This window comes from Crocodylus porosus, unplaced genomic scaffold (assembly GCF_001723895.1).
Source record: "Crocodylus porosus isolate Cpor-Errol unplaced genomic scaffold, CroPor_comp1, whole genome shotgun sequence".
NCBI classification, from domain to species: domain Eukaryota; kingdom Metazoa; phylum Chordata; order Crocodylia; family Crocodylidae; genus Crocodylus; species Crocodylus porosus.
In genome coordinates, this window is record NW_017728949.1 from 36,494,352 (window position 1) to 36,509,607 (window position 15,256).

Here is a 15,256-nt window from a genome sequence, read left to right on the forward strand (position 1 = left end):
CCGCCAGTTGGTCTCTCGGATGCGGTTCTCATGCCGTCTGCCGCGTCCGTTCACTGGTAGGATGGAAGAGAATACCACCTGTGCACCGAATTCCCTCAGCACGCCGCCCAGAGCCTGGTAGTCCTGGTAGATGACTATGCCCCTTGCTACAGAGGAAGGTAAAAACACCCACAGTCCATACCAATCTAACCATGGAATAAAATTTCCTCCTGTCCCCAAATATGGTGATTGGTCTGACACTGAGTGGAGGGGTTAGACCCCCTAGCCAGGAATGTCTGTGTTTAAGGCCCAGCAGGAGTCAAAAACCTCAGCCTTGGCTGCAGCCAATACTCAATGCCTCTAAGGAAGACTTAAAAAATGAAACAAAAACCTGACATGTAGCAGCAGGAGAGGAAAATTCCCCTTCTGGCTCCATGCAGCAACCAGCAAAGTTGAGAAGTACCCATACTAATATTATAAAAAACTAAGCCTGTCTGTCTGTAATGCTTTATTCGCACTCTGATTGGCTGATGGAAACAGCCAATCAGAGTGCTCCAAGCATAGGGGAGTGCCGCCATGATTCGAAAGCCATGCCATGGACCAGACAGAGGGTGGGGGAGCCGAGATCAGCAGCGCTGGCCTCAGCTACCCCAGCCCAGTCCCTGCAAGAAACAGAACAGCGGCAGCGTGGGGCGTTAGGTGGCTGCACTACATCCCAGCCCCTTCCTCTCTCCCCTGTCATTCTTGACTGGCAATTGGCTAGTAGTAGAATATAGGCATAGCTGTGCCTAGATCAGCCCTGGCCAATGCCTCTCCAAACTCCTCTTGAGCACCTCCAGTGATCAAGTCCACAACTGCCGTAGGCAGTCTTCTTCACTGTTAGAACAATGAGGCAGTGGAATAGTTTTTCCTGATATCCAGTCTAAATTCTGTCCTCAGGAGCTGCAACACATGTGCCAACTTGCATAGCACGTGGAAATGAAATGTAGCTGAATCACTCGTATATGGTAATTGGAGATGCTGGCTTGTGATTGGTAGCTGAGAGAGTGTCACTGGCTGAGAGTTTATACATGAAGGTAGGAGGATAGTGTGGAAATTAGCAGATGAATTAGAAACAGTTGCATATAAAGGCAGATTTTAGTGGGCCGTGAGTAGGATAAGAGCATAAGTTAAAATTAGGTTTTGTTGTGCAATAGAACTTTGACTAATGAAGGTATTGAGGCCTGCTTAGTGTCTGTTATTCCTTTTAGAATGATTCATTATCCTTGTAAAGGGAAAGGATGTAGACTATTAAATTTGCACAGATGAGAATTTAGAGAAAAAGAGGTTCAGAATATTAGCATATCTCTCAACTGATCAAAAAGCTCAAATACCTTTGTTGTACTTTGAAAGTTCTGTTTCTCTGTTACTTTACAGTTAAAATATCATTACAACGTAATCAAGTACACGGCTTATTTAGATTTAAACTATGGGTAAGGAACTCTTTGATTCCTTGTGTTGTTGCGGTAGGCACAACCATAAGTTTGATCAGTTAAGAAGTCCCAAATTGGCAAAGAAGAAAGGCTGTTGTGATCAAAGCAAAACAAAGTTTTAGTTAAAGGCTACAAACAGACATTGCATTTGTCCCAAGACCAGTTGTTTCTGTGTTTGTCCTCAAACAGAAAGTTGCAGGGTTGTCAAGTATACACATCACCCTTCCAATCAGGGATTAGTGAGCGGCAGAATAAGATGCCACTGCTTTTCTGCCATGAATTCAGTGATGCAATCCTGGCACAACCATTCAGGTGCATTTCGCAATGTCCCAGGACAAACTGTTAGCACCACTTATTCCATGAATCATATTAGGGTTTGGCCCAGGACAACAGACACGGGCAGCTGAATACTTGCTTTGTCACAGGAGAAAATGTTGGCTCCCGGGACAAATGTGATGTTTGTTATACTTTCTGGTACCAGCAATCTAGACTGCATATTTCTGGTTACAGTCTTTGAACTGTTCAGTTCAGCAGTGCTGAATCTGTTTCTCTAAGATCTATGTAAGAAGCTTGTGTGTTAAATGCCACATTTAGCTAAAAGAGAAGATAAACTCCCTGCATCTGAAGTGTCATATCAACTTACTTTTAAAAAAAACTACAAATTCAAAGAGGAAATATACCAAAAAGATTACAGTATAATACACCTGGTTGACCTTTAATAAGTTCCCAAGTGCAGTAAGAAAAAGGAAAATGCTTCAACGTGTAAAAGCAGAAGGTTAGCAAGAAGACTAGTAATTCTTGCCCTTCGGGTCAATGGAAATGAGATGCACAGGATATTATTGCTTGGTTCTTCAGGCAAAGGTGCAAGAATATTTTGAATGTATAATGAACTGTAAAAGCAGTGGGCAATGTTTGCAGTGTTGATGTAATTTTTTATTTGTATTGAAGTGTTATGAAGTTAAAGGAAAGCTACAAAAATAAACACCACCTGTGACAAAATATATAAAAAAAAATACAGAAAGAAATGAATCCTAAATGGTAGACTTAAATGCTATTATATAGAAAATTGGGAATCAAACCCAGCTACAATGAAGCATGTTGTCCTTGTAAATCCATTAATATTTTATGATTCTGCTAAACAAGAATTTAGGCAAATTCTCACCTTCATGGGATGGAAAAGAGGAAACTGAACAGAATCATATGAGGTAGAAATAGTCTGAAAATAGAAGGTAAAAATGCAGGAGATAACATTTATCCTTATCTAAGGAGGAGTTAAATACCATGCTTACTGAGATTCATGGCAGAAGTCCAACTGACTTTGATACTACTGATAACTTATTACAGGAGTGCCTTGGGGCCCAACCAAGAGTAAGGGTCAATTGTGTTAGGAAATGTAAAAACACAGACTAAAAATGTGACGTCTGTTTGTAGCTTCAGATCTTGATATGTATAGTACTCAAGCAATTCATATTGTTTGGAGCTGAAATATACTTATAGCACTAAAAATGAGAGCCCGTGGCAGATTTATGATGAGATGCCTGCCTGTGAACTGTAAAATTGTCTCTGCTTGTTCTAATAAGATACTTAGTGTGAGTGCCACGTTTTTATAGTGATCCATATCTGATATTTTGTTTTGAGAACTTTTATGATGATTTTGTGTACTTCAGAATGTATCTGGAAAATCCCTGAGGTCAGTCACAGCATCAGATATATATTTATTGTGTTAAATGTTCTTTCAGTGACAGAACTGGAAGTGCAGTGCACTACATTGTGGCAGCCCTTAGAATGACATAATGTGGAAAACTGGAATAAATGTGAAAGTAAAAGGATTAATAAGCATCTGCTTTCCCCAGTTCCAAGCACTTGGTTAGGCATTACAAAGAACAGCAAATACTTTACAGCAAATATATAATATTTCTGCCTCTGGCAGGTTCACAAGCACAAGTAGATCATGATTTCCTTGAATGTATTTGTTGCTTGAATTTACTTGACGTTATTTAGTTTTCACTCTGTGAAATGATGATCTTCAGTACACCACAAGTAGTTAGCATTCAAAATATGAGCCGTGTTTGATAACATTACCGAAGTCACTTAGAATTGCTTCTATTTCCTCAGCTAGGTGAATGTAAGCAACACTGAGATTGGTACTGGGTCTTGCAGTTAGTGCAAATTAGCAGATGAGTAGGGTATTTAAGGACATCATATATTTGTCTTTATGAACCACACAGACCTTTTTCAAGGCATCCTACTAAACAAAAATTAGGGTGTTCTTGACATGTATTGCCTGAGTACAGAATATAAATACATGGTTCTCTTATCACAGCCACACAGTGTGCGCATGGATGTATGTACTTCTAGCTGGGAATGCTCCGATCAAGTCCTTGTCTTCTAATTAAATTGACTCTATGCAGGGCTTTTTGTACAGTTTTTGGCTGGTTTTTCTCTGAACCTCTGCTGTGTTAAACAGTGCCCTGTTGTAAAAATGCCCAGACTAATATCCATCAGCTTTCTTTCACTTTGGTGGCGCAAGAAAAAATTTAGCTTTAAAAGAAGGAAAGTTTTCTAATTAAATTGACTCTATGCAGGGCTTTTTGTACAGTTTTTGGGAAAGTGTAAAAAACCTGCTATAATATTTGGGAGTTTGCTTTTCAGTAAAAAGAAAAGTTGGTAATTACTGCAAAATAAAAGATTTCTGACTAACTGCAGCTGAGCTGTTTCATACAAGATAACAAAGGAGATCTCTCAAGTGTAAGGAAAGTTTCCTTCCCTGACCTCTATAATTTTCAGCTTGGCATAAGATTGAGTACCACTATGACTCCACTGCATTTGATGCTCATTTGGCATCACTGCATAGGAAAGGTTGTTGTACTAATACATAGAACAACACTGAAATAGTTTGTTTTATAATTTCCCCATTGAGACACAGGACAGTATTCTGTATGGTATGTTCCACAGTTTAAATTTTTGTTTTTCCTAAATTCTGAAATAGACTGGTGATATCTTTAGGACTTGATGTGGCTAAAATGACTTAAAAACTGGCCCAATTTCCTGTTGCTCTACTCTGTACTGAGCACAGAATTGGAAGACACAGACTATGAGCAATGTTATCTTTTTACTTTCTATATTATCTGCATTGGGGGCTGACTATCAGGGTCAGGGCAATCTAGGCAACAGAACCTGTGCACACAAAATATTGTTACTAATGCAATCATAAGAAGTAAAGATCATACCATCCTATTTAGTAGGGGCGTGTGAAACAGGATGTATTCCATTTGGATTCAGTCCAAATCAGGGGCAGTGATTTGATTTTGTTGATGGGCTTAGCGGCGTGAGATGCATGGGTTCAAGTCCATCATGCTCCCGCGCCCCAAAGCCCCCCAGTGACCCCTAACAGTCTCAGAGTGCCCCGATGACCTCCAGCATAGCCGGAGGTAATTGGGCCCGTGGTGGGAGGGGACTAGCCCAGCTCAGCTGAGAGGAGCTGAGGAGGGTCTAACCCCGCCCTGGCTCCTACTTGGCCCAGCCCCCAGGGAGAGAGTAGGAGAGGGGCAAGCTCGTCCAAATCCTAGGTAGGGCCCACTGCACATGCACATAGTTTAAAAGGACCCGCCAAAACAAAATAAAAACCTAGCCAGGCTTAGAGAGCAGCACAAGACACATGGGTGAAAGCCTGTCTCACCCCTGCACCCCAAAGCCCCCCAGTGATCCCCAACAGCTGCAGAAGGAGGACCAACAAGGGAGGACTCGGGGATCGCCCATACTGTCCAGCCAGGGGGTCGGACCAAGGTGGTCAAGGGCTCCAAGGCCCACCACACCAAAGTCCCCTCCCCTCTGGAGCTGTTCTGGCCTCTTGCAGCCCCATTACAGCCTGTGGAGATGCCAGCTCCTGCAGGCAAGGGAGGATCACCCATTCCTACTCTCCCTAAAATGAAACACAGTGCTCATCATGGGAGACTCCCTCCTGAAGGGGACTGAGGGGGCAACCCTTGTAAATCCAGCAGGCTAAGGCACTCAAGGGAACCCACCTCTACCCTAGCCCTGGAATGATCTGTTGGGGAGGCAAAGGCCCTCAATGGGACACTCAATGCCAGGAGCTTGGGGAATAAACAGGAGGAACTGGTTCTCCTGCTAAACAAGAAAGACTCTGACACTATAGGGACAACAGAGACCTGGTGGGACTCCACCTATGACTGGGCCATACAGATGGCTATACCGTGTACAGGTGTGATCGTGCAGATAAAAAGGATGGGGGTGTAGTTCTGTCCATCAAGGACAGCTACACATCCCTCCAAATTGACATTGGCACCCAGGAAAGATGACTAGAGTCTCTCTGGGTTAAAATACATGGGGAACGTGGCACAGGAGACATCATGGTAGGAGTCTACTACAGACCTCCTAACCAGAAACAAGAGCAGGACCAGGAATTCACCCGGGAACTGGCTGAGGCAGCATGCTGTCAGTGCATGGTTGTCACGGGAAACTTTAACTACCCAGACATCTCATGGGAAGAGCACTCAGGCAAATCCAATTAGCTGCAAAGCTTCCTCATGTGTGTGAATGAGCTCTACCTGACCCAAGAAGTCTATGGGCCAACAAGAGGTAAAGTGTTGCTGTACCTAGTACTAGCCAGAGGGGATGATCTAGTCAGTGACCTAAGAATCGAAAGCTGGGTGACAGTGACCATGAGCTGATCACCTTTACTATCCATTGCAAAGCTGGCAAGTCAGTCAGCAATACAGAAGTCCTTGACTTCAGGAAAGGTGACTTTGATAAGCTCAGGAGGCTCATTGTTGAGTCCCTAAGGGACCATGACTCAACAGGCAGAGGAGTTCAAGAAGAGTGGTTACTCCTCAAGGGAGCCATCCTGACAGCACAAGGGATGGCCATCCCATCTTGGAGGAAAGGTAGCAAAAGGGTCTAGCAACCCCCTTGGCTCAGTAGGGAACTTGAGGACCTCCTATGCCTCAGAAGAGAGACTTATAAAGGCTGGAAGTACCACCAAGGAGGAGTACCTACAGGGAGTGGATCAGGAAAGCCAAGGCTGCAACTGAGCTCCATCTGGCCACATGTATCAAGGATAAAAGAAAGTCCTTTTTCAGATATGTAAGGAGTTGAAAAAGAAGCAAGGGTAACATTGGACCCCAAATGGGACAGCTGATAACCGACACTCAGGAAAAGGCCAATCTGTTCAATGGGTACTTCGCATAGGTCTTTCATCAGTCCAATGGTACTACCCTGCCTAGCAAGATGTGGGATGGCCAGGGTGAGGGCGTATTTATACCCAGCATCAGTGTTGCTCTAGTAAAGGATCACCTTAAGAGGTTGGACACCTTCAAGTCAGCTGGTCCTGACTCAAGGTACAGTACTCAAGGAGTTGTCAGGTGTCATAGCCCAACCATTGGCAAAAATACTTGAAAATTCATGGCGCTCAGATGAAGTACCTGAAGACTGGGAGAAGGCCAATGTGGTACCTATCTTCAAGAAAGGTCGGAAAGTAAATCCTGGGAATTACAGGCCAAGCAGCTTGACTTCAATCGCCAGTAAGATTCTGGAGAAAATTATCAAGGAGACCCTTCTGGATAAACTCACCAGAGGCAACATCCTGAGGGATAGCCAGCACAGGTTTGTTGTAGGTAGGTCTTGCATGACCAATCTCATCTCATTCTACGACCAGGTGACATCACCTGGACAAGGGAGAAGAGATTGATGTCATATATCTGGACTTTAAAAAAGCTTTTTATCTGGTGTCCCATGACCTCCTCATGGGAAAAATTGTCCAGTCAATGGGAGTGAATCATCAAGGCACTCTGTGACCAGTGGCATCCCCCAAGGCTCTGTCCTTTTTAACATCTTTATCAATGATGTGGACATTGATATCAGAAGCACACTAGATAAGTTCACTGATGACACTAAACTTTGGGGCATAGCATCCACACCTGAGGGCAGGCTAGTGATCCAGGCTGACTTGGATAAACTTAGTAAGTGGGTGGATACAAACCTGATGACATTCAATAGTGATAAATATAAGGTACTCCACCTCGGGAGAAAAAACCTGCAGTGTACTTATAGGCTCAGCATGCTACGCTTCCTAGCGCCACAGCTGCAAGAGATTTGGGGTCATGATTGACCACAAGACGAACATGAGCCAGCAATTCAATGCCACAGCTGGCAAAGCAAACAATACTCTGGCTTGCATCCATAGATGCTTCTCAAGTAAATCTCACCCTCCTGCTTTACTCAGCTTTGGTGAGCCCACAGCTGGAGTAGTGCAACCAATTCTGGGCTCCACAATTCAAGAAGAATGTGGAAAAGCTTGAGAGAGTCCAGAGGAGAGCCATGTGCATGATCAGAGGGCAAGAAAATAGGTCTTATGAAGAGAGGCAGAGAGTCATGGGACTTTTCAGCCTGGAAAAGCGCAGGCTCAGGGGGGACCTGGTGGCTGCTTATAAGTACATAAAAGTGTGCATCAGGACCTGGAAGAACATTCACCAGAGCACCCCAAGGAAAATTAAGGATCAGTGGTTATAAACTCCTCCAAGACCATTTGAGGCTGGACATAAGGAAAAATTTCTTTACTGTCCAAGACCCCAAGACCTGGAATAGACTCCCTCCAGAAGTGGTGCAGGCACCTACTCTGGACTCATTCAAGAAGCATTTGGATGCTTATCTTGCAGGGATCCTTTGACCCCAGCTGACTTCTTGCCCCTGGAGCAGGGGGCTGGACTTGATGATCTTCAACATCCCTTCCAGCCCTAATGTCTATGAAATCTATGGATCACTGTCCTGATTTGATTTGGCCAAATCTGAAGATTTGATGCTGATTCAGCCATAGATACTACTTTAAATGTGTTTTCTACATAACTTGAGGTACCAGATGTGGTTCGTGACTGCTGCGATGTTGGGGCAGATAGAGCATCCCACAGGAGTGGGGGGGAACCTCTGCATGCTCGGTGGCAAACCCAGAAGTGGCCCAGAAGTACTTCTGGACCATTTTTGGGTCTACCACCATGCATTTGGGACCCCCCTGCAACCCCCTGACCCAGAAGTCGGCTGTGGAGGAACCCCAGCTGCCCCCCAGATCCAGGAGGCACCAGTTGCCAAGCCAGGGGGCAGGGGTGGGGGGGTCCCCTGTGCTCTCCCCGGTGACCCACAAGTGGACCAGAAGTGCTTCTTGGTCTGCTTCCAGGTCTTCTGCTGAGTGTGCTGGGGAGCCCTCTGTGCTTCTGTGGGACACTCCATCCACCCCAGCATCTCAGCATTCATGAGCCACCTGGTACCTTGAGTTATGTAAAAAAAAAACCCCAGCATTAAAGTTGTGTCTCTGTCTGAATCGTTGAATCTTCGAAGGTCCAGAGAGGTCTTGCTCCCCCTCTATGCGGCACTGGTCAGGCCACAGATGGAGTACTGTGTCCAGTTCTGGGTGCCGCACTTCAAGAAGGATGTGGAGAGCCTGGAGAGGGTCCAGAGGAGGCCACTCATATGGTTGAGGGCCTCCATGGCCAGCCTTATGAGGAGAGGCTGAGGGACCTGAATCTCTTCAGTCTCCGCAAGAGGAGACTGAGGGGGGATCTTGTGGCTGCCTACAACCTTATCAGGGGCCACCAGCAGGGACTCGGGGAAAGTCTGTTCACCAGGACCCCCCTTGGAGTTGTCAAAGAAAAATCTTTGGTTTCAGAGGCTGATGGCAAAAAGGTCAAAAGGCTAACATAACATATTTTGTCATTATAGTTCCGTATCCAACCCCCCCAGCCTAAATGTAAAACACATGCGCAGTCAATCTCACATGAAACCAAAGAACACACAGAGTCTGTTCACAGTCATGATTGGCAGTCCTATAATTATTCAAGCCTGGCATGTTGTAATAGGCTACCCAGTAAACTATAACTTTGGAAAGGTTTCCACCTTCTGCGGAGACCTCCACACATGCCCAGGAGACACAGTCAGCGATTTGGCCAGTCGCTGACCTCTCCCCACCTACGGTAAAATTTTTCAGGTGTATCCATTCTGCCGGCTCGTCCGTTCTCGTCAAGAGCTCACGAAAATCTTCAGATCAAAGTTACCTGTATGCTTTGCTTGAAATCTGCACCACGCAGTTTGTAATCTGTGCAACAAAAATATCTGCCTGCTGAACTGAATAGCTCAACTTCTCTTTCTACACCGCGCAACCACAACTTCCTCCCTATGCTGCAATCTCCTGTAGTGTAAGTGAAAATAAACTTTCTGTATAACCAAGACGCGTTAAACTTCCTGACTCCTCTCACTTACCCACCTGCCCGACTACCTACCCCACCCATGTCCAGCCGGTCATGCCAACCCAGGCTCGCAGGTCAAGGGTACACCGGACCTCGGACGCGACAGGAGTCACCAGGAACAATGGCCACAAGCTGAGGGAGGATAGGTTTAGATTAGATATTAGGAAGAACTGTAAGGGTGGCCAGAGACTGGAATAGGCTTCCCAGAGAGGTGATGCTCTCACCTTACCTGGAAATCTTCAAGAGGAGACTGGATAGGCACCTGGCTGGGGTCTTATGACCCCTGCCACCCCCAGTGTTCCTTCCTGCCCATGGAATGGGGTCAGACTCGATGATCTGTCTAGGTCCCTTCCGACTCATTGATTCTATGATCTTTTCAAATCTCTCTCAATCTATTCAGAGGGTTCTGATTCAATTCGGAAAGATTAAAGTGTCTCCTGATTCAATGCAGATTTGGAGATTCAGCCGCCAAATTGGGCCGAATCTCTGCCAAATCAAATCAGTGACTGAAGCTTTGCATAGCCTACTATTTAGTCTCTAAAGCAGAGAACAAATTCAGAATCTAGCTTGTCAGAACTTATTTGTACTTCAACCATTCCTGTTGTTTTTCAAGAAAAAAATTTTTTAAAAAAAGGCCAGGTGTTGTAAATACAAGTTTAGTTAAGTATAATTCTCACTATGGATGAAACCTAGGGTGTCAGAGTAATCATGCTCTGCATGGGAGCAATATATGAGTGCAAAGAGGGATTATCTATTGGTTCTCTACATTTATAGGTGAATTTTACAACTGCCTTGCAACGTTTTAATGGTGAGATCCTCAGCTAATCTGACTTGGCCATTGGAGAAATACCAATCCCTTTCACTATTCTCATCATGACAAAGGTGGCAAAGCAGCATTACTACTTGGATTGCTGAATTCATGATAAATTTTCTTGGATTATACATGTAAAATTACGTAATTTTAAATCTGTAATAAACTAAATTTCAGTTTACTTGGATTTCATACTGCCGTTTCAATACTAATTGTTGTGACTTAGTCACTCTGACCCTTGAGGATAAGAGATAGTTTACATGTTTGCTTTCACATGGATAATATATAACCTACAGTTTAACTGGAGAGGATTACATTAAAAGCCTATTAGTTTTCTTTTTCAGAAATACTGAAAAAAAAATCTTTCACGTCTTTAGCCTCAGTTTTGATTGGCCATATCCAAATACTCCTAGCCAGAATGGAGCTAGTATAAAATTAGGTTTGTACCTGATTTGGGAACCTCTTGGAACAGCAGTCTAGGAAGAAGTGGGTTATGTCTTCCCTACACAATAATAAATTAGACCCTATAATATTCCTTTGAATGTATATAGATTTTACTAACAGAAGAATGGAATTTTTCAGTAGCCCTTAAGTTTTTGAGTAGTACAAATTATTCAAGCAGGAATAAAACAAACCTGTATAGCTGTAAAATAAATGTTTCTGTTGCCTTGGGAGTATTAGCTAGGCATAGAAAATTCAGTAGTAATGGTCTAATATTCTAGTTGTTCCAAAAATCAGCATAATTACTTCCTTTGGTTAACTAGTGTAATCCATTTAATTTTATTTTCTCATGTGTTGCTGACAACACAATTAAAAAAATTATAAATAAAACAAAAGAACAGCGCAACGCATTTGCCTGAACACTGTTTCCTCTACAATGGCAGTTATCCAGAGATGGCATGCTTCATTAAATGTCACTAAATATTATGCACTTTGGGCTCAATTATGCCTTTAAGGCACTGGGCCATGCTGAGAACAGAGTGCACTGCATCACCCTCATGAGAGCTCTGGGAAGTACTGTGCCCAAAGGAGATGTTTTGTTCCTATTAGCATTGTGTTAAAAGGACATATGGGTTGCTGTGCTACACAAGAGGATGCAGAATATGCTCTTGTCCATATCCGGCCAGCTTTTCTGTCTGATACTGAGAGCAATGACACCCTCCTTGCCTCTTATGAGGCAGCCTGCATGCACTTTTAACAATGCTTGCACCTGCGGTGAGATTGACTGCAAGCGACACATCAAAAGGGTTATTTTTCTGCCAAGACTTACATTGGAGAGGTTATTTTTAAGCAATGTAGTCTGATAGTTCAAATGTTTTTGGATATTACTGAAACAATATATAAAAGCAATGTTTAATTAAAAGAACAATGATGTTTTGCAGCTCACTCATCCAAAGTGTCCCAAAGGCACAGGACTCTAACTCTTTGCGTAAGAGAAGCAGAGATGCATGGAGTTTGGACTGGGAATTTGCTTAAGATATTATTGAGCTCTTCAAGGAGTCCCAAAATGCGGAGACAGAAGTCGAGACAGCAGCTGGACCAACTTGACAGCAGCAAGTGTAAGTAAGGTACAGGCTTCATGATTCCAAGTACTGTGCAGCTTTTTATTGTAATGGAGGCTGATATTAATTCAATATTGCCAAGTCCTTTTCATCATTACAAGATATCCATTTTTAAAGAAAACAAACTTGCATGGTACCAGGAGTGTCCATCTGTTTCCATCTCCATAGGACAGGTTTGGAAGTCTCCTCAGCAAGTTTATTTGTTTTGGCTATTTTGGGCTGCTTTTACCATTAGAGTGTAAATATTTGGACCGTAGTGTACTGAGTGCCAAATCATACCCAGAGTAAGTGGTAGGAAAGTATGTACTAAAATGTACAACCTTTAAAATAGCAAAAATATATTGCAAGAAATTCTGCAGTGAGCATAATGGTCAAAACCATATTTAATTAAACCAATGTTTAATTAAAAGAACAATTATATTTTCCACCTCACTTATCCAAAATGTCCCAGAGGCAGAGGATGCTAGCTCCTTGAACAGGAGGAGGAAAGAGACATGGGGTCTGGACTGGGAATTGGCTTGAGACTTTTTTGCATTCTTCAAAGTGTCAAAACATTTTTGTGGCCCTTAATTAGCATAGATTCTCTTATTTACCTGGAAACGTTTCAGTTTTTTATTTTAATAAAGGAAAAAATATATAGTCACATATTTCAATAATAAAGTGATAATGTAGGTAGCTCAATCCATGAGAGCTGAAGGCATAAGGCACAGCCTTCTCTGCCTCCTGACATATGCTATATGTATTGGTAAATTTGCATCAGTGCAGAAAAATGCAAGGAAGCTTTCCTAATGCAGATAGGGTATGAAAGTGGGCACGGGACTCAGTATTTATCATTTAACTGTTCACCAGGTGATGCACATTATTTTTCAGCTGGAACTATCTGTAGCACTTAACTCCTTGTTGGTATATGTGCATTATTTATTTTATGGTGTGTTTTTAAATTATACAGATGAATAAATAGGTTAGAATGTTGTGATATTGCCTAGCAGTTCTAACTGGTTCATGGCTCCTGTGTTCAGCACTGTTTGTTATAAAAGTTTGAGGCATCAGTACATAACAGTAATATATCTGCTGGATTTCTGTAGTGCTTTAACTCATAGAGCATCATCCTTTCACAATAAACTTCACCAAATCAGATGAGTGTTTTTATAGACCATTACCACATGAGCCTCTTTTTAACAAAGATGGTATCCTAGCTGATGGCTAACTGTGACTGCGTAACTCAGTTAACCTTCAAGTGGCAATTAGCAATATCTCTCAATGGTTACTCTAGTTCCTTAAAATACCCTATTGTGGACCAGAAAGTATTTTATTAAGGACATCCAAAATGGGCATAGGCTGGAATAATGCTCACTTATTGCCTGCTTGAGACCCAACCCTAACCACAGTTGTATTCTCCTGGCTCTCCACCTTCCATCACTCCCTTTTCTTCCCCATGTTTTGGTCCAGTTCATCAGACTTATGAGACATGAAGGGCATATTTTCATCATCAGGGGACTGACCTGTGACACTCTGTACTAAGGTGCAACATGCCTGCTTCATGTCTGGTTTCATGCAGTTCTGGGTGCATGCCAATAAGCTCACTAGAGAGTGGAAGCTGCAGTGAGGTGGGGTACATCACATCTGCCTTGGGTATTGTGTGCCTGGGGTTAGGGTGCATAGAACAGGCACACAATACCATAATTAAGGGTGGATGAAAAGGGCACCTGCCCCAGGTTAGGAAGGGTGCCAGAATTACCCCTTACAGCTTCAGAGTCTGTACTCCACCAGCATACCTTTGCCACATACTTCAAGTCAGTCCCTGGCTGCTGCTGCTTCTTGAAGAGCAATAGCTAAGGCAGGTAGAACGTGCAGCAGCAGTAGCAGCAGCTCAGCCAGGCACTGTTTAGGAGGTCCTGACATGGGTAAGACTTCTGCACCCTCTACCCCTGCTCTTGGAACTGTGCCCCCCTCCCCCCCTCCCGCCCTGCATGGTTTGCCCTGGGTGTCAACTCTGCTTGTTATGCCACTGTTGGCATGCTATGTGTCACTGTTTTGCTTAGTCCTTTGACAATGAGGAACATGCCTGAAAAATTACTTTTCCTTAACAATGACTTCTGTCCAGATTCCAAGCGACTAATAAGCCTGTCTGTTAATTTTCAATACCCCTCTTCTTGTATCTGTTCTCTCTATACATGAACAAAAACAAAGATGAAACAAATCCATTCATTGTCAGTGCTGCATGTATGCATGCATCTGGGCATATACATACATACATACCCATACAGTCTTATAGGGCTAGAATGTAAAAGCAGGTGAGTGCTTTAATATGTGCTTTAATAACAGCCCCTTTGCTCACATAAAATAACACAAATAAACTTCTTGTAAACAGAAATTTGTACTTACTTCTTTTTTCTATTGTTTTATCTTCTGAGTAGACAAAAAAGTTCTCAAAAATAATATGTCCCTTGCTATGCTGTAATTAAAAAGCAAATATTTTCTTCCTTGCTACCATCAGTTGGTATTGACATGAAACATAAAGACAAAAGCATGAGGTCTATTACGATGTATTTGGCATTGTTTTTAATTTCATTAATTGTATTTAAATATTCATCAGTGTATACTCTCCCCTGTTGTTTGTACTTTAAATGTATTTTAGGACAAAGCTTGCTATACCAATGGCAATCGATGATTTTATTACTTGGGTTATTCGTGGAATACCACAAACAAGATTTTATCAGTGCAAAAGGCATTACATGAATTAGATATTCATATGGCATTAGTGCTTCCTCTATCCTTGCCAAATAAGCCTCTGAACATCCGCATCTGATGGAAGCAGAAAAAAAGAGATTTTTTTTTTTAATTTTTTTTTTTTTTTTGCAACAGCTTATGCAAAAACTGAAAGAAACAATGAAGCCAGATCTCATCTGATGTTTTGCCTAGGATCTTAGGCTTACTATGACAAATATCTAATTATACTTTACTAAATAGGACTCTTCAAACACATCTCACCTTGTTGCCTTTTTGCTGTTGTATAATTCTGTAAAGAGAGAGAGAGAGAAAAAAGTCCGCTTTTAAGCTTATCAATATGAAATAGTGTAGTGGATTTGGTAACTGAAAAGTCGGTCATTCTGCAATAGTGCTCTTCATAAATAATATGAAATGGTGCCAATTCTCACTGGAAGTATTAGGTAAGCCCCC

The 15,256-nt window shown here is 42.7% G+C and overlaps 1 long non-coding RNA gene across 1 annotated transcript in view; it reads left to right on the plus strand.

Moving 5' to 3' along the window:
* The first annotated feature begins 1,632 nt into the window (after positions 1-1,632).
* LOC109322605 overlaps positions 1,633-15,256 on the plus strand; it is a 23,918-nt gene continuing 10,294 nt past the window's right edge. The window contains exon 1 of the long non-coding RNA XR_002104429.1: positions 1,633-1,643. This is a non-coding gene — a long non-coding RNA (uncharacterized LOC109322605). The remainder of the gene's footprint in view (positions 1,644-15,256) is intronic.